The sequence below is a fragment of the Filicampus tigris genome, chromosome 15, assembly GCF_054856515.1.
Source record: "Filicampus tigris isolate MCC_2025a chromosome 15, RoL_Ftig_1.0, whole genome shotgun sequence".
Taxonomy (NCBI): domain Eukaryota; kingdom Metazoa; phylum Chordata; class Actinopteri; order Syngnathiformes; family Syngnathidae; genus Filicampus; species Filicampus tigris.
The window spans coordinates 357,963-385,671 of NC_141231.1; the positions used below are offsets into that span (position 1 = coordinate 357,963).

Consider the following 27,709-nt stretch of genomic DNA (forward strand, 5'->3'; position numbering starts at 1 on the left):
GTAGGACCTTTTCCCCTCTCTGATCCTCCTCCTCAGCTGGCGCTGCACAGTCCTCCGCTCCTCTATGTTGCCTGACGCAAAAGCCCTCCTCTTCTCCTTCAGGAGAGCTTTTATGTCTGGTGTGATCCAGGGTTTGTTGTTGGAGAAACACCTTACTGTCCTGGTTGGTATGGTGTTCTCCATGCAGAAATTTATATAGTCTGTAACAGTGTCCGTTAGACTACTAATGTCTTCCCCGTGAGCATCGCTGAATACTTCCCACACAGTTGTGCTGAAGCAGTCCTTTAAGGCCTCCTCGGCCTCTCCAGACCATCTCTGAACCGTGCGGGTCACAGCTGGCTGCCTGCGGACCAGAGGTTTGTACACACACAAATGACACCCAGACTATGCGAAATAAGATTCTCTGGTCTGATTAGATATATATTAGTAACTTATTTGTTTTTGACGTTGTCTATCTGGATCCCATTATTTAAATTTAAAAACGTACCAAAAAATGGTTTCTTCTTTCAAAAGAAAAAAGAAGCCCAGAGTTCAATTTAAACGGCTGACCAACAGTAAAGGTTGTCTTAACATCCCAGATTTTAATCTATACTACTGGGCAGCACAATTGTGTGGAGCTGTGGAGTGGCAAAACCAATGTACAGAACCCACATAGTTAAGTCTGGAACAAAGTGCATACCCTGGGTCTTCGCTGCAGGATTTGATATTTTGCTCAAAAGAGGGATGGAATGAACACAAAATTAAGAATGTGTGGGTGGAGTGTACCTATAAAGAAAAAAAGATGAATGCCGCCCCTCAGTCGATATCCAGGGCTGTAAAAATATCTGGGAATGTGGACTTCCTACCAGGACCACTGGATGCAAGTTTCTGAGATTGGAAGGCAAAGCTCTTATTGATTTGTTTGAAGGGGAAACTCTGAAGTCGTTTGGTCTGTTACAGAAGGAATTTGATTTGATTTCTACAGGTTCTTACAATTGAGAAGTTATTTGATGTCTCATAAAGAATGGTCCTTTCTTGGAGTGCAACTTAGTGGTTTGGAAATGTTTTTCATTGCAGCTGCAAAAGGGGATAAATGTGATAGAATAGTATCTAATTTGTATAAATATTTGCAATCAAGTATGTTGATGGGGGGCACTCCTTGAGATAAAGGAAAAGTGAGGGGGGAAAAAAGAGGTCATGAGAAATGTTCATACTTTGCCCAACGTATTCAGAATAAAGTTGAACAACAAAACTGCAATTCACCGAAAATACCAAATGTCACGTTTTACTTGCTCGCTAAAGTACTGAGTGCGCGTGCATGCGTTTATATTTGTTGGTTCAACTCGGAGACTCTTCTGAGTGTCTGTGTTTAAGGTTTTGTTTAGCGTGCTTGCGAGGTCGCCAGGTTTTCCTCGTAATCCATATGGCTCGTGGTGCAACAGAATTGCTCTTCACGGTGACCATTTTGACACATCTAACATGTTATGTAATGTTATTCCCACCAACGTCATTCTTGTCAACCCCAAACCATTTACAGACTACGGACGACGTGGATTCGCGCCTACCTATTATTCCCTGCTGGACACTCCTCCATACTTGAAACGTAGCTTGGCTGCAGTGCGGACAGAGTCACGTGACTGGGTCCTGCCCGCTGATTCGGCGAATGATTATCACTTCCTCCTCCTCTGCCGTCAATGCACACTGATTTTTCAGCATTTCCTCATACTTTGCGGCCGTCGACTGACTCTTGTCAGAGGCAGTATCAATACTCGATAATGTAAAATTACACATCGTGAAAGCAAGATTGACGATGATATCGATAACGATATATATCGCCCACCTCTAGTCCCTACACTTAACAAACCTGACATTGAACCAATTACAATGTCAGGTTCATGTATGTACAACATACATGAACCTGACATTGTAACCAATTAAATTGTAACCAATTACAATGTCAGGTTCATGTATGTTATTAGTGGACTGTTGGATTATTTGGTGTATAATTACCGAGATGTTTTTTTCTTTCTTTTCTTTTTCTCTTTTTTGTTGTTAGTTTGCATTCGTTGTGGAACAAACAATTATGGCTATTGTAAAATTTGAGAAATGTTGAGATGTTACATGAAAGCCTGTGTTAATAAAAACTTTTGTTCAAATAAAAAAGTCACGCTGTAAGGATTCTTGAATTTGTTTGGATTTACTAGTATTCCCCAATTTTCGATCCACTTCCCAATCGGCAGGGCTCCTTGTTTTACGAAATTTAGCCCAAGCTATGATATCTGCAGTCATCCACGGTAGGTGAACACCTTTGACTTTTGTATCTTTCCAAGGTGATGCTTATTTACCACCATCAAACTGTAGGAAAAAAATCCCATGCATTTTCAACATTTGGAATCAGGCAAAATCTTCCCAACTTAAATAAAAAAAACATCAGAAATGAAAGTATTATGGTCCATTTTCTTGTATTGCCTAATTCTAATCAATTTAGGTGGAGATTTTTGGTAATTTGATTTTCCATGTACAATAAACTACAGCGTGATCATTAAAACATTCAGATAAAACACCCGCATCTACGATTCTATTAGTATGTGACATAAGTATCCAGCCAAGTAAGGTCTGAGATGTATGGGTGATTCTAGTAGAGTCCTTAATTAACTGTGTTGGATTCAAATTTGAGATTTTTTTTTTATTAATCCCTACTAGAAGATCCTTATTAACATCACCCAATATAATTGTTCAATCTATGGAGCAAATTGTTGCAAACAAACAATTGGATGACTAGACAGTTGCTGTCAGCCAAAGTCCGGCCCGGGGGCCAAATGGGGTCCGCGGTCAAATTTTATCCGGCTCGCACTGTCTGTCACAAATGTCACAACGTCTAGCCCGTAGCCCCATTGACAAGTGTATACAATACACACTAAATGCAATTTTTCATTTACACACAAGAGGACAGCTGTACTCTGTCCAACTCCATAACCCTGTGTGACCCTTTCCGGACAGTTTCTAAAATAGCAACAATGAATAAAAAAAAGACAAAGTTGACAGCTAGGGCCGACAATTTAACACTAGGAGTACCAGGATTTTGACACTACAAGAAGTACAAGACCCATCAATTTGACATAATGCACTCTGGTGCTCTAGCAATTACGTCATCGACTAAAATTATCATTACTCACTGTTTGAGTGTCAAATAAACGTATTTTGCAGAGCTGGGCAGTCCGTCCCGGGACCGGGGTCGGGGTCCCGGGACTAGGGGTCGGCGGATTGATCCAAATATCGATATTATCGATACTAAGCAAGTACTTGGATCGAATCAATACTATTGTCCTGGGATCGATACTTCGCTCAAAGCGCCGCTTCTCCCCGACCCCCTCTCTCTCTGGCCCAGCCCTTCCTGCTACTCTCTGAGTCTCTTTTGAGTGAGTGACTCAGGCCTACTTTTAGCCCCTCCCTGGCAGAGAGGGCGACAGGAGAGTGAAAGCGGACGGAACCTAGAGTCACCAGATCCAAACTCAGCAGATGTGGCACAGGGAGTATGCTAGTGGCGGACAATGTGGGACGCAGCTGACGCTCACGACGGACACCAAAAATGCATATGGCACAGCTTGTCAACTGTTCAATAACATATAATATAATAAACTGTAACAAAATAACAATTATAGATCTACATATAAAAACACAGAACACAGAATTGCAGTTGAAATTATCTGCATTTACAAAAATACAACACAAACTGCTTGGTAAATCTCTGAGACATTAATATCAATAGGAGTTCACAATAAAGACTGAAATTAGTCTCATCATATCTTGAAGTAGATGCACTTTAACAATAGTCGCACTCACACAATAGAACCTTGTCATTATATATATATATGTATATATATGTGTACATATATATATACATATGTATACATATATATATATACATATACATATATATATACATATGTATACATATATATATACATATACATATATATATATACATATACATATATATATACATATGTATACATATATATATACATATACATATATATATACATATGTATACATATATATATATATATATATATATATATACATATACATATATATATATATATATATATATATATATGTATATGTATATATATATATATATATATATATATATACATAAACATTTGACATTCAAACCCACACCTCAAGAGAGACTGGAGTCTCAATCCAGCACCATAGATCACTCAGCTACAATACCTCAACATATGTGATCAAGCCAGGAACTGTGTTTGAAAAAATTAAGAGTTAAACGGAAAATGAGGTGTGTGATCACTTGTCTCTCCCATTGTCACCAACCTTGACATTGCGGACATGGAACGGCTCTTTTTCAGGACAGGGCCATCTGTGTTGCGGTTTATGCAAAACCCACACTCACTGAAAAATTAGGATGTTCCAACTGTTTGGAACTTGCACTGCATTCGAAAAATCTTGCTTTTGCAACATCAACTGTTTATGACCATCATGTTGGTCGTCGAGTGTGTGAAAGGCAAAGATATTGACATGGAGGCAGGAAACTTTGACAGGCCAGAACAGGTTGGTGCAGCAAGACAACAAAATTGAGCACATAATCTCAACAGACACGAAGGTGATAGTGGTGGGATTTGAACCCACGACTCAAGAGAGACCAGAGCCTAAATCCAGCGCCATAGACCAGTCTACCACACTTCCTCACCGTACTTAACCAAGCCAAGAACTCTGTTTGAAAAAATTAAGAGTGTGACGGAAAGGTATGTGATCGCTTGTCTCTCCCATTGTCGCCAACCTTGACATTGCGGACATGGAACGGCTCTTTTTCAGGACAGGGCCATCTGTGTTGCGGTTTATGCAAAACCCACACGCACTGAACAATACTTTATACTCATACCACACACTGGAAGACTAAATAAACGTTATCGCGACCCAACAACATAGACCTGAAGACCTCTATATAGCCCACAAGGCAACGAGAGATCATAGGCACTGAGGGAAGACCTCAAAACCTGAGGTGACCCAAGCTGGTCCATTGCGAAAAGTGCGTCTAGTTCCAAGAGGGACAAAGCATAGTGGATGAGGAAGAAAAGAGTGACAGAAACAACAATATTGTCTTTATGTATCAGTTCTACTGAAAAACAACAAAGGATTTCCAATTTACACAACAATCCAATACACTTGAAACCTGGCAACTCCCTGGGACAAAGGCTAGAACACCCCAAAAACAAGGCACCCTGCAGAGAAGCAATCTGGTCTATGATGTCAAGCACAGTGAGGAATGAATTGATGTGTATAGTGTATTGGGGAATATAAGCAAGCAGTGAGCAGGAGAATGACAGTACAGAAGGGCTAACTCCTCAAGTCAAAAATCTGCTGTTAACCTTTACCTCAGAAAAACTGCACTTTATAGGACAGGAATGTGCATATTCTGGACAGAGAAGACAGTCCAGAGACTATCAACTGCTTGAGCCAATAATTGTGAGAAAGAAATAATGAACACATCTAAAATGTAGCACCATACAGCAAAGTGGCGCAGCGGTAGCGTGCTGGGCCCATAACCCAGAGGTCGATGGATGGAAACCATCCTCTGTTATCTGCGGTGGGTTTTTCAGTACCTTAACCCTACCCTTTGGTTCTTGTGCAAAGGTGTTTGGCACTGGTCATGATGAGAAATATTAAAAATTAGGATGTTCCAACTGTTTGGAACTTGCATTGCATTTGAAAAATCTTGGTTTTTTTCACTTACATCAACTGTTTATGACCATCATGTTGGTCGTCGAGTTGAGTGTGTGAAAGGCAAAGACATAGTCAAACCAAAAAAAGCAGCAATGTAACGAAAATACAAATAACAAAACACAAATAACGTCAACATGACAACTAAAATACATCTCATTGCAAAATGTTTTGAAAAAGTCAGTAGTTCAAATAGTGTAAACAATACAATGTAAAAATCTTTAACAGTAGAAAAAAATAAAATACTTCTACTACAACTGTTTCACAACAAAAGTCAAGAGAGTCAAACCAAAAAAAGCAGCAATGCAACGAAAATACAAATATAACAATGTCAAGTTGACAACTATAATACCTTCCATTGTGCAATATGTTTAAAATAAAAGTTAGAAAGTGCAAATAGAGTAAACAATACAATGTAAAATCCTTTAACACTATAAAAAATAAAATACTTCTACCACAACTATTGTTGATTTTTTTTGACTGAAAAGCCTCCGCGGGGGTGTTCTGGCTTGGGGATCTCCGTCCTCCTCCCTCCCTCAACTTCGCTTGTAGCTCGTTGCTCTCTGTAGGGTGAGCTTTTTTTCATGTTTGTGTAAATTCGTGGTGTTACCACAGTAGCGGAGCACTTTATTACACAAATCACACTTGGCACTGTCCTTTTCTGTTGTTGTAAAAAAAAGTCCACGCCGCGCTTCGCTTCTTGTTTGGCTCTGTATTGCTTTAGGTTCTCCTGTCGCACTCTCTGCCACGGAGGGGCTAAAAGTGTGCCTGAGTCACTCACTCAGGCAGAGACTCAGAGAGTAGCAGGAGGCGCTGGGCGAGAGGGGGGGGGAGAAGCGGCGTTTTGAGTGAAGTATCGATCCCAGGACAATAGTATGAATCCGATCCAAGTACTTGCTTAGTATCGATAATATCGATATTTGGATTGATCCGCCCACCCCTAGTAAGTAATGCTTTCCATTGAACTCAAAGTCATTGCAATTGTAGAAGCTCCCCGTCCGGGTGATCCCTCTGTGGTGATTTGGCCAAGGCAAATTATTAACACATTATTATTACCTGTATATCATTTCACATGTTATTGTAAGTTATTGTAATAAATCCTAAAAGCTATTAACGGGTTAGGGTTAGACTGCTGCAAGAAGCACACAATAAAAAAAGAAAAGGAGAATTAATTGGATGTGATAATGAGCTCCAGGGCCATTTTCAAATCTTTTTCGCTACAGGATTTCTGGTTTCCAGTTGACAGTATGGCTCTCTTCCGTCCCCAAGATACAAATAAATGCTCAAATATGGTCAAAGTCGAAGCCTTTGCCGTATTTTCCGGACTATAAGTCGCGTTTTTTTTTTTTTCATCGGCTGGAGGTGCGACTTACTCTGGAGAACATATGTGTGAAATTATTCACACATTATTACCTGGATATCATTTCACATGTTATTGTAACCCACATAAAGAAAAATAACGATAAATCCTAAAAGCTATTAAAATGCATGAATAATTTAAACAGTTAAAATCGAATATTTTGTTCAATAAGTAATTAAAATAGTATGATAAAAAGACAATTTGACTGTCTATCAATACATCAATACAAAATAGTGTACTGTTCCTTAAAGACACTTGCCGTGCTTCTGTCTGTGGTCTTGCATCAGTCACACACGAATGGAGCGGAGAAGACGAACAGAGTGACAATTACGACCGAATACATAAATACTTTTGGAGACTTGGAAACATTCTACATGGTCGGCGATAAATAAAAGACTTATTTAATCCATCTACGACCGTTTTGATGAGTTTAAAGTTATCTCACCTTAACTTTCTTGTAATTCTACATGTGTTTGCTGAATGTTACCATTGTAGCTCGGAGGAAATGATGTGTACCAAGCGCACAATGTTGTTATTTTGGTTTTCATAGACACATGTACACTTTGACGGTCTTGTCCATTTCGGCGGTGATCAGACGACTTTCCGAGTTGTCGAACACGCAAGCGAAGATGCCCAACTCGCTGTCCAGGTAGCCCGGCTGCAAGGCGGCGTGGATCCGCTGGAAGTTGTAGCCGGTCCTCCAGTTCCACATGTGGATGGTCCCGTCGTCAGCTAGACACAGACACAGACAGCGGGTATGACGCCACATGTCGCGTCACAGGCTCTCATTGCTAAACCGGTCTATACCTCCGGAGACGAGAACGCCGTCAGAGTTGATGGCCAGGGTGTTGATGATAGCGTTATGTCCCGACAGGTTCTGAATGAATTTGCCATCCCGGAACATCCACTCTTTGATGTTGCCGGCGGAACCGGAGGCAAAAGTGTACCTGGCAGACGTGAGAAACACTTCATGGCGACACGCGAACGACCGAGAGCAGTCTCGGACACACGCTTTTGGTTGCCAGTTGGAGAGGAGCAGAAAGTGTGAATTGAATGGCAAGTTGGGGGCGGAAAGAGTGCTTGGCAGCTTGGTCTTTGATGAGCTGGAAAGTGACTGGCAATGAAATCAAGGGTTGGACAACAGAAAACCGAAGGGGGCATACCAGTGACCGACTGGGAATTTCGGGACTAAGTTGGTGACAGACGGGGCTGTGGAAGATGGACTGGAAATTCCAGAAGACTGATTGGGAAAGACAAAAGACTAACTGCAGAGCTGGGGAATCATTTGGAAAGCCATTGACAGATTGAGGAATGACCAGGAATGGATGTGACTGGGAGTGCAGGAGGTCCTTGGGTTATGAATGAATTCTGTTCCTACGCTAGCTATGTAACGCAAATTCCCGCCTAAATCGGAATAATCCCTTTAATGCCCCCCAAATCTCTAAATAAATATCCGATGTTCATCGGCGTCTCTACTTTCTCCGACCTCTTGATGATATCCAGCTTAATTGCCATCGTAATGGCTTTCCCCTTGGCTCGACCAGCATCTCTAGAACATCCTGCTTTCTTTTTAAACACACACACACCCATAAAGTTAGAGAGGACCTGGGACTGTCTGGAAACTTGGCAACTAATTGCGAGTGACTGATGGGGAAGTCAGGAACTGTATGGGAAGTTTGGGTAAACCTTGTAACTAGCTGTGAATTTGGAAAATTGTCGATAGACTGGGGACGGGCATTTGGGACTGATAAGTTGTAGGACTTGGAGCCTGACTGGGAGCAAACAGTGAAGCTTAGATCTTGCTGGACTCTTTTAAAGTGTCTGACAGCTTGGGAAGTTCCAGACAGACCAGGAATGACCAAATATTTGGGTACTGACCGGGAAACTGACGATGACACTGGGGACTAACTCAGTGGCTGGCGACCAACTGGAAAGTCTAAAATGAACTGGGGGCTGACAGGGAATCTCTGGGAAGGCACCTGATTGGCAACTTGGGAACCACTTGGGAAGTTTGGGACTCATTGGTAACTTGAGACTTGACAAGGAAACGGGCAGAGTTGAGACTGGGAACTGGACGACTGAGTGCGACGTGAAGGACTGACGAAATGGGAGATTGTGTTGGGATTGGAAACCGAGTCAGAACTTCACGGGTGATTTGGATCTCAAGGGGGGAAAAAATGAAACAAATAGCTCCTCTGAAGAGTTAGGGATGATTCCGGTCTCAGGCTGATTTTGACTTACTGTCGGGGATGGAGCACGACGCTCCTGACAGACTTCTTGTGGTTAGCCAGCGTTGCTCTGGTTTTGCCGGCAATTAAATCCCACAACCTTGTGGTTGAGTCATGGCTCCCTGCGGGAGGGTCACATCCCATTTATCAGGACTGACATTTGTGGGATCGTACTCTAGTAGGCTGTCACTGCAACATTGTCATGCCTGTAATGACTTGCGGCTCTGCAGCTTCACACCGGACCGTAGCCACCGTGTTGGTATGACCAGTTAGCGTGTGCGCGTTTGCTTTGGACCTGATGTCTCACCCCTAAGCGAGAAAACTGGGGTTGATGCACATGTGGGAAGCCTGATCACGGGATGGCGGCGGAGGAGGGTCTACCCTGGCCATGGCTACACGTCACCAGCACGTCAACGGCAAAGCACTTGGCGGCCATGACGACCCACCTTGTTGTATTCCAAATCCCAGAATTTGACTTGACTTGCTTGTCCTCACCGCAGGAGAACAAGTAGGGGCTGCGACTGCTGACCACCACACTGCGCACCGTGCTGATGTGTCCGGTTAGCGACAGCTTCAGCTTCCCGCTCGCCACGTCCCAGATCTGTCCACACAAAACCAGCACATTCATAATCCCCCCCCACCACCAAAAAATGGCATCTGCTGATTCCCATATTGAGAGATCCCCACCTCCGGCCCCGCCAATTGTTTTTCTTTTTCTTTCCTTCACAGTTTTATGTCGGGAAGCAAAGCCATTTTTCGTGGAAAACACATATATCCCAATTTTTTCTGGGTTTTGGGGGGTTAAAAAATAAATACATGTTTTTTTCCTCCAATGCAATTTATATCTTCTTCGTATCTTCAATACGGAATATTGCCATTTGAGGCCGGCCGGGCCTCATCCCCCACTGTACAACCTCATCGTTTGTGTCTGCAATATACAGTCTCCCGGCAGCTTGTTCTTTCCAGTCTTATACAAATGACCTCTCTTAGCTTCCTAAAGGAAGCAGCACCTTTTTGCCCGAAGCCTCAACTGACCTATCAGGGATAACCAAAAAATACATGTTTTTTCAGGATGATACCAATGATGATGTTGAAACATTAAAGGAAAAACAAAAGGGGGAAGAACTACACTTGTTGGGCAAATTTACTTCTTTGCTTTCCACGATGGTTATTTGAGAGACCTTTTCATGATGCTGGTATTATTTGGTTAGCAGCATGCCAACTCCAGCCCTTTACTTTGCTCCTTGTGGTTGGTGTCATGTACAACTGAGATTTTTTTTATTATCACGAAAAAATAAAAACCTGACCTCACCTTAAGTTACTGAAGAGAGAACCCAATGGTAGATAGTCCTATTATAGTGCTTCAGTGGTTTAGGATGTTGCACCATTTTTTCCCGGGATGTTCAAAATATTTAAATGTTTTATTTAATAACTTATTATTCTCCTCTCCTCTCCCAAGTTTTCAGTTTACCACTTTTTAAAATGTAACTACGCCTACCAAGTCTAGCACAGGTGGTGAAAATAGGCAAGGACATTCCTTCAGGCAACACAAAAATAAATCACTCGTCAATTGCACTCTGCTATACAGTGGTCCCTCGTTTGCCGCGGGGGTAATAATCTGTGATACTCTTGTTAAAACATGCTCAAAGCTCAAACCTTAGTAAGAAAAATAAGCATACTTTATTATTATTGATATATATATTAAGGCTGTCAATATAGCGGGTTATTTTCAAAGCTGCATTGATAAAGGCTGCTGGTCACCATGATCTATACATGTATCTTGAAAAAAAAGCTTTAGAGTAGAGGAGGCGTTACATCTGCTTCAAAATATTGACGATGAGGATGAATTGCTCAGCTGACACATGCACGGCTGAGTCTCCAGCCCCTCTGTGATAGACGCAAGGTACGCGTTGGTAGTGTGACGCTTAAAAGTTGTTCTTCCTTATCTTCGGAGGCCGTAGTATGGCGGGTTACAATATAGGTTTGACTTTATGTATTTCTTCTGCCGTCTTCCGTGATAAAGTGAACCGACACAGCAGGACAGTGTTTTGTTGAGTCCTTTGAGTCAGACGTGAACAGTCTCGCTCTAATTCACCTCTCTCTCTCTCTCTCGTTTCTTCTTAGCGCCGTCCCAAACCAAATTAAAAAGGAATAAATGCTTAAGCATAATATACATAAAGAAATATATACTCACAAAACAATATTAACGAACAAAGAAAAATAATAAATACAAAATAATATGCCGTTTGCTCCAAAGCAGCTGTATTTTATAACAGTAGAAACAATGCAGCACGATCGAGAGCCGCACGGGACAATCTCAGCGGTACACCACCTGTTTCTCATTCAGTTATCTGACACAATTTACATTAAAATATACCCACAACAGAATTTTGATAAACAAAATACCTTTATAAGACACTCGAGTAGCGAGTAATAATCTTTTTTAGTCAATGAAGTCATTGCCAGAGCGCAATAAAAGTGACATCCGTAAAAATGACTGCTCTCGTATACGTATAGTTCTAAATCCAAGCGGCACTTGAGCAACAAGTCACTCCCAAGACGAAATAAACATATCTGTCAGAACAACACTAATGTAAACGATTGTGTGTGTGTGTGTGGGTGTGTGCCTGCGCGGACACGTGTGCGTGCATGTGCGCGTGTAGGCGTGTGTGTTTGAAAGGGCTGAGAGACTGTTTGTGTGAGTTGAATCCAATGCTTATTTTTTCAATTGAAGAGGGAAGTCAACCCAACCATTTTTTTTCAAGAATATGTTCTATGCAGGACTCCTAGTTGAAACAAGGCATTCTGATTAATATTGTGTTTGTGGAATATGAGTCAAGGGGGCAAAATCTAGCCATTTCATCACTTCTGTCGAGTGAAAATTACAACACAGATGCGCTAAGGGCTCAAATAACGACTAATCATGACTCTGTTTAAAAAAAAATAGGTGAGCTGTGATTGGTTGTTACCTGAGCAACTGTGATGTTATTTTCAGTTGACAGATGTGACAAAATTTTAGCCACCCCAGTGATGGCTAAAAACAGGTGGATTAACTCTTTGGGGGGGGTTGTACGCTGTAAAAAACAGCATGCTAATTGCAAGGTAAAAAATACAGGCAAGCACTTAGAACACAATACGGGTTTGTACGCTGTAAAAAACAGCATGCTGAATTGCAAGGTAAAAAATATGACGTAGCGAGTCCATGAAAGATGAACCAAGATATAGCGAGGGACCACTGTAATTACGAGGGGTCGGTCTAAGCCCCGTTTCTTTTTTTTTTTTTTTAAATCCATTTGAGTACAAGTCTTCTTGATGGTTCTATCAGCTGAGCCGGTGACAAACCACTGATTGCCGGGCTCCATAGCAATGGAGCGTACCCAGCCAAGATGACCGCTGATGACCTGTCGCATCAACAACACACATGAATAACACTCGGGTAAAATATGAATAAGTGCACGGGTTCTAGGGGATGCAGTCACCAAAAAGAGTTTCCATGGTGGGTGCCACTGAGGCTTGGGCATGGTGGGTGCTCGCCACAAGAGTGCAGAAGTCCTGCTGCCGCCACTTTCCATGATCGCCTGCAAAATAAATAAATAAATAAATATTATTAATAATAATAATAATAATACTTTGAAAGGGAGACGGGTGGCAGCATGCCAAAGGAATTCCAATCAACTTTGGGACGTACCAATAGGGTCAAAGGCGGATGAGATTGCTCAGCCGCCCCGGCGTGCCGATGGTTCTCTGGAACGCTGGCAGCTGTGTGGCTGGCTGCAAGGTGTTTTTTTATTTTTTTGGGGTAACTTTTTGTGTTTGTTTTTTTTTTATTACAAAGGATCAAAATAAACCACAAAAAAACAGACAAAAATAAAAAAGCATGTTGAAATCCTATTCCTCATGTAATATACACATCGCTTATCAATACAAATTTGTGCAACGCACCAAATATCACATCTATTCACAGATAAATGTATCTCCATAGAATTATGTACATATGTACAACATTATCAAAAGTGAAGTCCAGCCTCAGGGGTTGAACAAAATTAATCCACTTCTCCTAGCAGGAAACAAATTGTCCTCTTCTATGATTAACATTGTTATTTTCTTTCATTTGGTAAATGTCCATAGTCATGTCCATCCACCCTTTTAGCGTCGAGTGAGGACCTTTTCACTAGCCACCAACAAAATGCAAACAATTGTTTGTCTTTTTTAACCAATCCTGAGGAATATGTCCAAACAATAAAAACATACTCTCCGGAGATACTTAAATATATCCTGTTATGCCTTGTGAATATTCTTCCAGAAGTCTTTAAGAGTGGGGCAAGCCCAGAAACCATGGTAATGGTTTGCATCGTGATTACTGCAATTCCTCTAATAAATGGGAGGATTGTTATCATAACGGGGTTTCTGAGTAAGTGTGACATGTATTTGTGTATTTTAAGGTAAGATAAGATAAGGTAAGAATGCCTTTATTGATCCCACAGCGGGGAAATTTTCATTGTTACAGCAGCAAAGATATAGGTCACACAGGGACGGCGGCATAATGTAGCCATTAATGTATAACATTGACGGCAAACAGTCGGGATCAAACCTATGTAAATAAAAGCAGTCACATGTGTATATATACATGTATATACACACCAACATACATCTACATAAAAAGTATGAGGAACACTCATTTTGGCCTGTACATAGTACAGAGGAAAAATACTCTAAGTAAGTGACAGTGCTGCAGTGCTGTAGTATGTTAGGAACAGCATTGGATAAAAATAAAACTAGACTAACAGTAGTGGGGAATGTTGAGTATTGCACGGTATTACAGTAGTGGGGAATATTGGGTATTGCACGATATGAGCTCAGGTGCAGGACTGCACAATTGCACTAATGTCCGCCAGTGTGTAGAGACTAAACAATGTTCTTGTTAAAGAGTCTGACAGCAGCAGGCAAGAAGGAACGGCGGAATCTCTCCTTTGCACAGCGAGGGTGTAACAGTCTGTCACTGAAGGTGCTGTGGAGTGCTGTTAGGGTGCCCTGGAGGGGGTGGTCCGGGTTGCTAAGCATTGATGACAGCTTGGCCAACATCCTCCTGTCCCCCACCGAGTCCACAGAGTCCAGGGAACAGCCCAGGACAGCGCCGGCCCTCCTGACCAGTTTGTCCAGCCGCTTCTTGTCCCGGGCCGAGACGCCGCCTGTCCAGGTGAGCACTCCCTGGATGATGACCGATGCAACCACCGAGTCATAAAAGTTCCTGAGGAGTGTCCCCTGAACCCCAAAAGACCTGTCTCCTAAGTAGGAGGAGTCTGCTTTGACTCTTCCTATAGAGGGCGTCTGTGTTGTCGCACCAGTCCAGTTTATTGTTCAGATGAACACCCAGGTACTTGTAAGTTGAGACTCTCTCAACACCTGTTCCCCGGATATTCACTGGTGCAGGTGAAGAGTGCTGGCGCCTACCGAAATCCACCACCATTTCTTTGGATTTCCCCGCATTGATCAGGAGGCGGTTCTGCTGGCACCAGTCCACAAAACCCTGAGTAAGTTCTCTGTACTCCCGATCATCTCCGCCTGTGATGAGGCCGACAATCGCAGAGTCGTCAGAGAACTTCTGCAGGTGACAGGTAGGGGTGTTGTAGTTGAAGTCCGAGGTGTAGAGGGTGAACAGGAAGGGAGCCAAGACAGTTCCCTGTGGGGCCCCCGTGCTGCAGTGGAGCACATCAGACACACAGTCCTGTGTTCTCACATACTGTGGCCGGTTTGTGAGGTAGTCTTGGATCCATGTGGTGAGGTGGTGGGCCACCCCCGCCCGCTCCAGCTTGTCTCCCAGTAGGGTGGGCTGGATGGTGTTGAAAGCACTGGAGAAATCAAAGAACATGATCCTCACAGTGCTCCCCGCCTTCTCCAGGTGGGAGAGTGAAGTGTGGAGGAGATAGATGATGGCATCATCCACACTGGCTGATATGCGAACTGGAGTGGGTCCATTGAGGAGCTCACCAGGGGGCGCAGGTGGACAAGGACCAGTTTCTCCAGGGTCTTCATCAGGTGAGACGTCAGCGCCACTGGTCTGAAGCTGTTGAGCTCCTTCGGGTGGGGGGTCTTTGGCACCGGGACCAGGCAGGATGTTTTCCATAGCTGGGGGACCCTGCCCAGCTTCAGGCTCAGGTTGAACATGTGCTGGACAATTCCACACAGCTGGTCTGCGCAGGATTTGAGGAGCTGGGGGCTGATGCCATCTGGACCCGCTGCCTTCCTCGCCTTCATCTTCTTCAGCTGGTTCCTCACCTGAGATGTTGTGAAGGCCAAGGTTGGGCAGGAGGGAGTGGTGGCTAGCTGGTGTAGCTGGGAGCTGGAGACTGTGGAGAAAAGGGGGGAGGGGGTGACACGCCCAGCAGGAGGGGTAGGTGGAGGGTGCAGCAGGAGAGACTGAGTGGGGGCAGGCATCTGATCGAACCTATTGAAAAAGAGGTTCAGCTCATTTGCCCACTGCAGGTCCCCCCCAGTCTGGGTCTTGGGTTGTTCGAGGCCTGAGATGGTCTTCAGGCCCCTCCAGACTCCCCTGGCGTTATTCTGCATTAGCTGCTCCTCCATCCTCTTCCTGTAGGACCTTTTCCCCTCTCTGATCCTCCTCCTCAGCTGGCGCTGCACAGTCTTCCGCTCCTCTATGTTGCCTGACGCAAAAGCCCTCCTCTTCTCCTTCAGGAGATCTTTTATGTCTGGTGTGATCCAGGGTTTGTTGTTGGAGAAACACCTTACTGTCCTGGTGGGTATGGTGTTCTCCATGCAGAAATTTATATAGTCTGTAACAGTGTCCGCTAGACTACTAATGTTTTCCCCGTGAGCATCGCTGAATACTTCCCACACAGTTGTGCTGAAGCAGTCCTTTAAGGCCTCCTCGGCCTCTCCAGACCATCTCTGAACCGTGCGGGTCACAGCTGGCTGCCTGCGGACCAGAGGTTTGTACACAGACTGGAGAGCCACCAGATTGTGATCAGCTTTGCCCAGCGGGGGAAGGGGCAGTGATGTGTATGCCTCCTTGGTGTTGGCATAGAAAAGGTCCAGTGTTTTATTGTCTCTGGTGTGGCACGTGACATACTGTGTGAATGAAGGCAGAGAGGAGGAAGTCATGATTGAAGTCACCAGAGATGAGTATCAGGGCATTTGGGTGCTGTGTTTGTAGCCTGCTCACTGCTGCAGTCAAGACATCACAGGCTCTGTCGCTGCTGGCAGCTGGTGGGACGTAGACGGTCACCGCGATCACATGACTAAACTCTCGCGGGATGTAGAATGGCCTCATGCCAACAGCTAGCAGCTCAATATCCCTGCTGCAAAGCTGCTCCTTAATCGTGATGTGCCCAGGATTACACCATCTATCGTTCACAAACACAGCCAGCCCTCCTCCTTTCCTCTTTCCACTCTCCAGCGTCCTGTCCGCGCGTATGATTTGGAAACCGTCCAATTCTACGACAGCGTTCGGCATTAGCGCTGTTAGCCACGACTCCGTGAATAGCATCAGGCTAGCCTCCCGGAAGTCCCTCTCATGCCGGGTAAGCGCCGCTAGCTCGTCCATCTTGTTGGGGAGCGATCTAACATTCCCCATGATAACAGACGGGAGGACGGATGGTATCGTCTCCTACTTTCCCGGCGTTTAACCCCCGCACGACATCCCCGCCTCTTCCTCTTCAGCTCACGGGGGATATCGGGTCTCGCCCCGGGAGCCGGCGCAGGGTTAGCACGGAGTGCTAACAGCTGATTCCGGCTGTAAACAATGGGGGCGCGGCTCCGAGCCAAGTCGCCGGACACAATCGCGCAAAAAATAGCAATCAGCAGCAGCAAGAATACCGCAGTTTGGGTGTCCATTGCTACGCAAGTTACGACTATCAACTATATGAAAAAGGGATGAGGTAGAGTAATATTAAGGAACAAAAACCCACGAAAAGGCTCACCGATGAGCCGGAGCTACTGTAGCGGGCTGCCACTCGCGCGGCGCCGGAAATCAACCCTTTCCAACCAAACTTTCTCCATCTTAGTAAGCTGGTGCATATCCACTGCTACCTCCATATCATCGTCCATTCGACCTCGGATATACTGTACGTAGAACCACCCACCCCCCCCCCCCCCCTTTTCCCATTTGTTTTTAAATATAGGATGTTGAATACGGTCTGAGATTTGATAGACCCTTGCATAGGTATGAAACAATTTTACCCTCAATTGTCTGTGTCTGTCTAACAGGTCCACATCCAAACCTCTCGCCGTTTTTAGATTCATATCAACATATTGCTGCATTTGTAGATATCGATAAAAATCCTTCCAAGGTCATAGTTTTTCCGAAGCATTTCGAAAACAATGCAGTTTTCCTCCTTCCATTACCTTACATAGAGCCTTTATCCCCTTCGTTGTCCAACTCTTAAATCTAAGGTCAGATTTTCTGGGCATAAAATCAGAATCATACGCACACCATTTCAAAATAACAGTCTCTTTTTCCAATAGGCCTGGGTCATTTTCCAAATTTTCAAGGTTAGTTTAATCCATGGGTTGACTTTCTATATAGTTTTGAATATGGAATATCAGCTAGAATCGCTTGTGTGGGGGATTGGAAACATTCCCTTCACCATTCTCTTCCACTGTGCATCATATGATGGGTCACACCAGCATATCATCGCTCTCATTTGAGATGAAGCTCACCTGTTTTCTGAAGCTGAGCCATGATTGGTCGTTCTGAGCCCTGAGTAGAGATGTCATTATTAGTCGACAGAAGTGACAAAACGGATGCCCCCCCGGAGATGACTAAAAACGGGTTGATTTTGCTGTTTAACTCATATTCCACAAATGCAAAATTCATCAGAATGCTGTGTTTCAACTAGTGGGATTGCATACAATATATTATTGGAAAAGAAATGTTTGGGTTGACTTCTTCTTTAACCCAATAAGGCCGGGAGCGTACAACCGCGTTTCTACCATTAGAGCTGGGAACGCTGTTGCATCTTTCTACCTTTAAAGCTAGGAGAGCGTATATGTCATTTTCTGTTTTTAACCCATTAAGGCCGGGAGCGTCCAAAGAGGCCTGTGGCCCGGTACCGGTCCGCGGCCCGGTGGTTGGGGACCCTGGATATAGACGACACGCTTGTGAACACTGAACCAGTGGAATCAGTGGAACGTGACAAATGATTAAGATATAAGTGTGTAGACAATGACGATAGCAACGTCTTTGTAACAGAATAGAGGATGCTAATTACCACTTGATATATATATTTTTTTTTAAATGAAAAATAGTGCTTCTCTTGCACTGACACTGGGCTGGACCGATAATTCAATATCAGTATGTATCACGATTGACGTGATCGATATCAATAGAAAATGCCTTCGATAAAACGTTCAACAGAAAGGAATACAGTGATCTCTCGCTACTTCGCGCTTCAACTTTCGCGCCTCAGTGCATTGCGGATTTTTCAGAAGCATTCATAAATTAAAAATGAAACAACACAGCCATATCGGGAGCTATAGTGCAGAAAGACGCATTGTTTCAAAGATATGAGTTGACTCGAAGGCTTTGTACATACCCGCAGGCACTCATAAAAGGCGGTGACTGGTTCCCAGCGCGAGATCGACCAACCAGAGCACAAGTGGATTTACCTTTTCCACACACTGTCGTGTACGTTAGCTGACTCGGTGCGCGTCATCGCAGCCTCTCGCTTAGTCTCGTCCACTATTCAAATGTGCCGTTGATTTAGTCAGAGTCAAGCCGGATATTTTCTCCTCCATATTTGTAATGATGTGTTTGCTCTAGTAAAGTTTTGTAAAAATCGGATAGTACAGTAGAATAGCTGTGTTTATAATTCGTGAACGCAGCGCAGCGCGCTCCCGGCCGGCCAGCGGCCGGACGACTTAGACATCGCCAAATAAAGTGTGAAAGTGTTTGTTACTTTTGTCTTAAGTAACATTGTATGTAGTCACTGTATGTTAAAAAAGCTTACCTTAACTACAATCCTGCGTTGCATTTTATTCAAATTTCTTTATTGATGTTGTTGTGCAAAGATAAATTTGATAATGCACTAAAAAAAATTAACTCAGTTTAACTCAGTTTTATTTACTTCCTGTAGCAGCTGACCTCTGCTCACTGTGCAGCCAAACTGAGAGGAGAGTCACTGTCGCAAAGACGGACTTTTACGTAGTTTTACTTGAAAAAGTTGCTCGATGGCTCATTGAAATCCAAAATAATTTGCACATTTTGTAAAGCAAAATTCAAATACCATATTAGTTGTACGTCATTAGTGTATCTTTCAACTGTTGTATTTTACAGGAAAAGAATCGTATTCAAGGATCAAAGAAAGCTATTAGAACAGGTGAAATATACTTTTAATTTTTTTCCACATTAATTCCAAGATTATAATGGAAACGCAACAATTACTTTTTATGGATGTATGCAAAATTGCTTTATTTCCATTTTTTTCCAAACATGTTCATACATTTGTAATGTAATAAATAGACATGAAGAGCAGGCTGATTGTTCACTCCTCTTCCTACGCCGATTCAGCAATTTTTTCATCCTCGCTTTCTCCACACCAAAAACAACTTTTCATAGTATTTACGACACAAACAAGAATACAAAGAAAAGACCAAAGCCTGACACAAGCTGAAATGTTGTGCTACAAGCTCACCGCTTGCATCATATGTTACACAGCTCTCAGAGCTCGGATTGGTGTAGCAAATCCTCGGGGACTATTTACATATATATATATGTAACGGAGTGAAATAGAAACATTATTAAATTATGGCGGAAGTGACGAACAGCACACAGTGTGGCACCTGCATTCCACCGTAGCGTCAGTCAGAGCTACGAGGAGTGCACAGTGGTGAGTTGCTTCTCGTTGATTGTCCCATTAAATGTACAATATACTTTGATTTGATTCTTTTATACTGCTGTGGTGCGCTCAAATAGTCCCATTAATCGTTATGAGCCCACATTGCTTTCTGTATTGTTGTTAAAGTGACATTTTGTCGTTTACTATGTTAAATTGATTAGCAAATGCTCGTATGTTGCGCAGATGAATATCAGACTGAATACGACTTCATCATTGCTCCCACCATACTGTGTTGCAGGTAATGTTGATCTATTTTCAGTTTTACTGTATCTTGTTTTAATGTCGTGTTTTTCATTTATTTGAATGTACGTGCGCGAGCCCACAGTTCAGCGCTGCCGCCATTTGAGTTATTGTGTGAAGGCGAAGGCCTTCACACATACAGGTATGTTATTCGACACCATTCACCTTTATCATTATTTGTATTATTATTATTATTATTGTGTGAAGGCAAATATTGTGTGAAGGCGAATATTATTCTAGACCATTCACCTTTATTATTATTTTTATTATTATTATATTGTGTGAAGCCGAAGGCCTTCACACATATGTAATTCTACACTTTTCACCTTTATTATTATTGTGTGAAGGTGAAGGCCTTCACACATATGTTATTGTTCACCTTCAATTTTATTATTTTTAGAGATTCTATATTATTCCTCACACTATTTTGGCTTGCTTCTACTTACACAGTTTTCACCCGATTCTCGCCAATGCAACTTTAATGGATTCCAAAAATTCACGGCTTCCAGGGGTTCGTTTGTTTACCCCCCTAACTTTTATGGTTCCCCCAAAATTCCCTGTTTTTGACCAAAAAAACCCCCATTCATTTCCAATGGCAAATTCAAAGTTCTACTACTTCCTCATACATCATCCGATTCACCCCGTTCGAATTTCAAATTATTTGAAAAATTCATGCCATCGGAATTTCCTTTTTTTTTTTTTTTTGCTGAATGGCACATGCAACATTTCACGTTTACACCATTCCATTATCACCCCGAGATCTCCCCAGTGCGGCGGTCATCTTGGGCAGTGACATTAGCTAGACTGGGGATACTCACCCCGAGCTCTCCCGAGTGCAGCGGCCATCTTGGTCAGGGAAAATAGCTAGAATGGGGATACTCACCCGGAGGTTTCCCCAGTGTGGGGGCCCATCTTGGGCAGGGACATTAGCTAGACTGGGGATACTCACCCCGAGCTCTCCCGAGTGCAGCGGCCATCTTGGTCAGGGAAAATAGCTAGAATGGGGATACTCACCCGGAGGTTTCCCCAGTGTGGGGGCCCATCTTGGGCAGGGACATTAGCTAGACTAGGGATACTTGGGATACTCAACCCAAGGTCTCCCCAGTGTGGCGGCCATCTTGGGCAGGGACATTAGCTAGACTGGGGATACTCACCCCGAGCTCTCCCGAGTGCAGCGGCCATCTTGGTCAGGGAAAATAGCTAGAATGGGGATACTCACCCGGAGGTTTCCCCAGTGTGGGGGCCCATCTTGGGCAGGGACATTAGCTAGACTAGGGATACTCACCCCGAGGTCTTCCAAGTGCGGCGGCCATCTTGGACGGGCGGCTATCTTGGGCTATCTTAGCTAGACTGTGGATACTCACCCCGAGGTCTCCACAGTGCGGTGGCCATCTTGGGCAGGGTCATTAGCTAGACTGGGAATACTCATCCCTAGGTCTCCCCAGTGCGGCGGCCATCTTGGGGAGGGACATTAACTTGACTGGGGATACTCACCCTGATGTCTCCCCGGTGTGGCAGCCATCTTGGACAGGGACATTAGCTAGACTGGGGATACTCACCCCGATGTCTTCCAAGTGCGGTGGCCATCTCCGACAGGCGGCCATCTTGGGCAGCGACATTAACTAAACTGGGGATACTCACCCCATGATCGCCACAGTGCAGAAGCCATCTTGGACAGGGACATTACCTAGACTGGGGATACTCACCCCGAGGCCTCCCTGGTGGGGCGGCCATCTTGGGCAGTGACAATAGCTAGACTGGTGATACTCACCCCGTGGTCGCCACAGTGCGGCAGCCATCTTGGACAGGGAAATTAGATGGACTGAGTATACTCACCCCGAGGCCTCCCTGGTGCGGCGGCCATCTTGATCAGGGACATTCGCGAGACAGGGGATACTCACCCCGAGGTCTCACCGGTGCGGCGGACATCTTTGACAGGGACATTAGCTACACGGTTGATACTCACCCCGAGGTCTCCCCACTATGGCAACCATCTTGGACAGGGATCATTAGCTAGACTGGGGATGCTCAACCCGAGGTCGCCCCAGTGCGGCAGCCATCTTGGACAGGCGGCCATCTTGGGCAGGGTCATTAGCTAGACTGGGGATACACACCCCGAGGTCTTCCAAGTGCGGCGGCCATCTTGGACAGGCGGCCATCTTGAGCAGTGATATTAGCTAGAGCGGGGACACTGACCCCGTGGTCGCCACAGTGCGGCAGCCATCTTGGAGAGGGACATTAGCTAGACTGGGAATACTCACCCCGAGGTATCCCCGGTGCGGCGGTCATATTGGACAGAGACATTAACTTGACAGGGGATACTCACCCCAAGGTCGCCCCAATGCGGCGGCCATCTTGGGCAGGGACCTTAGCTTGACTGGGAATACTTACCCCGAGGTCTTCCAAGTGCGGCGGCCATCTTGGGCAGGGCTAATAGCTTGACAGGGGATACTCTACCCGAGGACTTCCAAGTGCGGACGCCATCTTGGACAGGCAGCCACCTTGGGCAAGGACATTAGCTAGACTGGGGATACTAATCCCGAGGTCTCCACAGTGTGGCGGCCATCTTTGGCAGGGTCATTAGCTAGATTGGAGATACTCACCCCGAGGTCTCCCCAGTGTGGCGGCCACCTTGGGCAGGGCTATTAGCAAGACTCGGGATACTTACCCCGAGGTCTCCCCAGTGCGGCAGACACCTTGGACAGGGATATTGGCTAGACTGGGGATACTCACCCCGTGGCCTCCCCAGTGTGGCGGCCACCTTTAGCAGGGACATTAGATAGACTGGGTAAACTGGCCCCGAGTTCTCCATAGTGTGGCGGCCATCTTGGGCAGGACATTAGCTAGACTGGGGATATTCACAACGTGGTCTTCCTAGTGTGGCAGCTATCTTGGAAAGGGACATTAGCTAGACTGGGGATACTCACCCCAAGCCTCCCCGGTGAGGCGGCCATATTGGACAGGGACATTAACTAGACTGGGGTTACTGACCCCGAGGTCGTCCCAATGCGGCGGCCGTCTTGGACAGACACATTAGCTTGACTGGGGATACTCACCCCGAGGTCTTCCAAGTGCGGCGGCCATCTTGGAAAGGCAGCCATCTTGGGCAGTGGCATTAGCTAGAGCAGGGACACTGACCCCGTGGTCGCCACAGTGCGGGCGCCATCTTGTTCAGGGACATTAGCTTGACATTGGAAACTCGCCCCGAGGTCTCACAAGTGCGGCGGCCATCTTGGTCAGGGACATAAGTTAGACTGGATATACTCGCCCCGAGGTCTCCCCGGCACGACGGCCATCATAGTCAGGGACATTAGCTAGACTAGGGATACTCGCCCCGAGGTTTCCCCGGTGCAAAGGCCATCCTGGTCAGGGACATTAGCTAGACTGGAGATACTTGCCCAGAAGTCTCCCCATTGTGGCAGCCATCTTGGTCAGGGACATTAGCTTGATTAGGGATACAAGTCCTGAGGTCTCCCCGGTGCGGCAGCAATCTTGGTCACGGAATTTAGCTAGACTGAGGATACTCACCCCGACGTATCCCTGGTTTGGCTGCCATCTTTGACAGGGACATTAGCTAGACTGCGGATACTCACCCTGACGTCTCCTTGGTGCGGTGGCAAACTTGATCAGGGAAATTAGCTCCACTGGGGATACTCGCCCTGAGGTCTTCCCAGGTGCAGCGGCCATCTTGGTCAGGGACTATAGCTAGACTGGGGATACTCACCCCAACATCCCCCCGGTGCTGCGGCCATCTTGGTCAGCTACATTAGCTTGACTGGGGATACTCACCCCGAGGTCACCCCAGCGCGGCGGCAATCTTGGGCAGGGACATTAGCTAGACTGGGGATTCTCAGCTAGACTGGGGATAATCACCCTGAGGTCTTCCCGGTGCAGCAGCCATCTTGGTCAGGGACATTAGCTAGACTAGGGTTATTCGCCCCGAGGTCTCCCCGGTGTGGTGGCCATCTTGATCAGGGAAATTAGCTTGACTGGGGATACTCAGCTAGACTGGGGATACTCACTGTGTGGTCACCCCATTGCGGCGGGCATCTTGGGCAGGACCTTTAGCTTGACTGGGGATATTGGCCCCGAGGTCTCCCCTGTGCGGCAGCCATCTTGGTCACCGACATTAGATTGACTGGGGATACTCACCCCAAGGTCTCACAAGTGCGGCGGCCATCTTGGACAGAGACGTTTGCTCGACTGGGGATACTCGCCCCAAGGTCTGCCCAATGCGGCGGCCATCTTGGTCAAGGACATTAGCTAGACTTGGGTTACTCACCCAGAGATCACCCCAGTACGGCGGCCATCTTGGTCAGGGACATTAGCTAGACTGGGGATACTCGCCACAAAGTCTCCTCGGTGCGACGGGCATCTTGGTCGCCACAAAGTCTCCTCGGTGCGACGGCCATCTTGGTCACTAACATTAGCTAGACTGGAGATGCACGCCCCGAGGTCTCCCCGTTGTGGCGGCCATCTTGGTCAGGGACATTAGCTAGACTTGGGATACTCACTACGAAGTCTCCCGGGTGCAGCGTCCATCTTGGTCAGGGACATTAGCAAGACTGGGGAAACTTGCCCCGAGTTCTCCCCGTTGCGGTGGCTATCTTGGTCAGGGAAATTAGCTAGACCGGGGAAACTCGCCCCGAGGTCTCCCCGGTGCGGCGGCCATCATGGTCAGGGACAATAGCTAGACTAGGGATACTCGCCCCGAGGTCTCCCCGGTGCGGCAGCAATCTTAGTCAGACACATAAGCTAGACTGGGTTAATCGCCCTGAGGTCGCCCCTGTGCGGCAGCCATCTTCGAGAGGGACAATAGCTCGACTGGGGATACACGCCCCGAGGTCTCCCCGTTGTGGCGGCCATCTTGGTCAGGGACATTAGCTAGACTACGGATACTCACTCCGAGGTCTCCCTGGTGCGGCGGACATCTTGGTCAGGGACATTAGCGGGACTGGGGAAACTTGCCCTGAGGTCTCCACGTGGCGGCGGCCATCTTGGAGAGGGACATTAGCTCGGCTGGGGATACACGCCCCGAGGTCTCCCGGGTGCGACGGCCATCTTGGTCAGGAACATTAACTAGACTGGGGATACTTGACCCGAGGTCTCACAGGTGCAGCGAAAATCTTGGTCAGAGATATTAACTATACTGGGGACACTCATCCCGATGTCTCCTCCGTGCGGCAGCCATCTTGGTCAGGGACGATAACTAGACAGGGGATACTCACCCCAACGTCTCCCCGGTGCTGCGGCCATCTTGGTCAGGGACATTAGCGATACTGGGGTTACTCATTCCGAGGTCTCCCCGTTGCGGCGGCCATCTTGGTCAGGGAAATTATCTAGACTGGGGATACTCGCCCCGAGGTCTCCCCGGCACGGCGCCCATCATAGTCAGGTACATTAGCTAGACCAGGGATACTCGCCCCGAGGTCTCCCCGGTGCGACAGCCATCTTGGTCAGGGACATTAGCAAGACTGGGGATACTTGCCCAGAAGTCTCCCCATTGTGGCGGCCATCTTGGTCAGGGACATTAGCGAGACTGCGGACACTCACCCTGACGTCTCCTTGGTGCGGCGGCAAACTTGATCAGGGAAATTATCTTGACTGGGGATACTAGCCCCAAGGCCTCCCCGGTGCGGCGGCCATCTTGGTCAGGGTTATTAACTAGACTAGGGACTGCCCCGAGGTCTCCCAGGTGCGGCGAACATCTTGGTCATGGATACTAGCTAGACTGGGGATACTCATTCCGAGGTCTCCCCTGTGCGGCGGCCATCTTGGACAGGGACATTTGCTAGACTGGGGTAGTTGCTCCGAGGTCTCCTCGGTTCGGCGGCCATCTTGGAAAGGGACAATAGCTAGACTGGGGATACAAGCCCCGAGATCTCCCCGGTGCGGTGGCCATCTTTGAGAGGGGCGTTGGCTAGATTGGGGATACTCGCCCTGAGGTCTCCCCGGTGCGGCGGCCACCTTGGTCAGAGACATTATCTAGACTGGGAATACTTACCCCGATGTCTCCCTGGTGCGCCAGCCATCTTGGTTAGGGACATTAGCTAAACTGGGCATACTCACACCGATGTCTCCCCGGTGCGGCGGCCATCTTGGTCAGGGACATTAGCTAGACTGGGGATATTCGCCCCAAGGTCTCCCCAGTGTGGCGGCCATCTTGGTCAGGGACATAAGCTAGACAGGGGATACTAGCCCCGAGGTTTCCCCGGTACGGCGGCCATCTTGGTCACCAACATTAGCTAGACTGGAGATACTCTCCCCGAGGTCTCCCCAGTTCGGCGGCCATCTTGGTCAGGGACATAAGCTAGACTGGGGATACTCACGCCGATCTAACCAGTGCGGCGGCCATCTTGGGCATGTTGTTCAAAAGTATTGGGACAACCTGAATTTTCATCCTCAGGTGTCCCTAATGCAGCGGCCATATTGTTCAAAAGTATTGGGACACCCCGATTTTTCATCCCCAGCTGTTCCTAATGAAGCAACCATGTTGTTCAAAAGTATTGGACCACCCCAATTTTTCATCCCCAGGTGTCCCTAATGATGTGACCATTTTGTTCAAAAATATTGGGATTTCTCATCCGCAGGTTCCGTCCTTCCCGAGATTCCTTGTTTCCTTCCTTCCTTGCTTCCTAGTGTGCTTTCTTCCTCATTTTTTCGCCTCATATTTTCCTTTCTACTATTTTGTATTTTTATTTTGTTTCCTTACTTGCTTGTTTGCCTTGTTATCTTGGCTCCTTGCTTCCTCCCTTTCTTTGATTCCATCATTCTTTGATTTCCTTGTTGTTTTTCCCTGACTTCCTTCCTTCATTGTTTCCTTACTCCCTCTTTTTCTGTTTCCCTTCGGATTGTTTTCTAGGTCGTTCAACTTCATTCTAACGCATTCTGATGTTTCCATACAGCTTCCTTCGCCTTCACACACAATTTCTCCAGGAATTGCATTCTCTTGTATTACTATGATATTGCTTCTTTTTTGCAACTCCAAAACTTTGGCGTGCCGCTACTTCCACATACTTCATCCGATTCACTCCGTTCAAACTTTAAACTATTCCAAATATTCATGCCATGGCTGCTCTTTTTTGTTACACCCCAACTATTATGGTTCCTCCAAAATTCAACCTTTTTCACCCCCTAACACCCCATTCATTTCCAATGGCACATTCAAACTGTAATTACTTCCACATACATCATCCGATTCACCCCGTTCAAATTTCAAATCATTCCAAAAATTCATGCAATTAAAACTTGTATTTTTTGTTGTTGTAAGATTTACGGCTCCCCATTCATTTCCAATGGCACAT

At 45.9% G+C, this 27,709-nt stretch overlaps 1 pseudogene; it reads right to left on the reverse strand.

Annotated features, from left to right (window-relative positions):
* Positions 1-7,628: 7,628 nt before the first annotated feature.
* The window catches only part of LOC147135069 (pleiotropic regulator 1-like), a 29,001-nt pseudogene continuing 8,920 nt past the window's right edge, over positions 7,629-27,709 (reverse strand).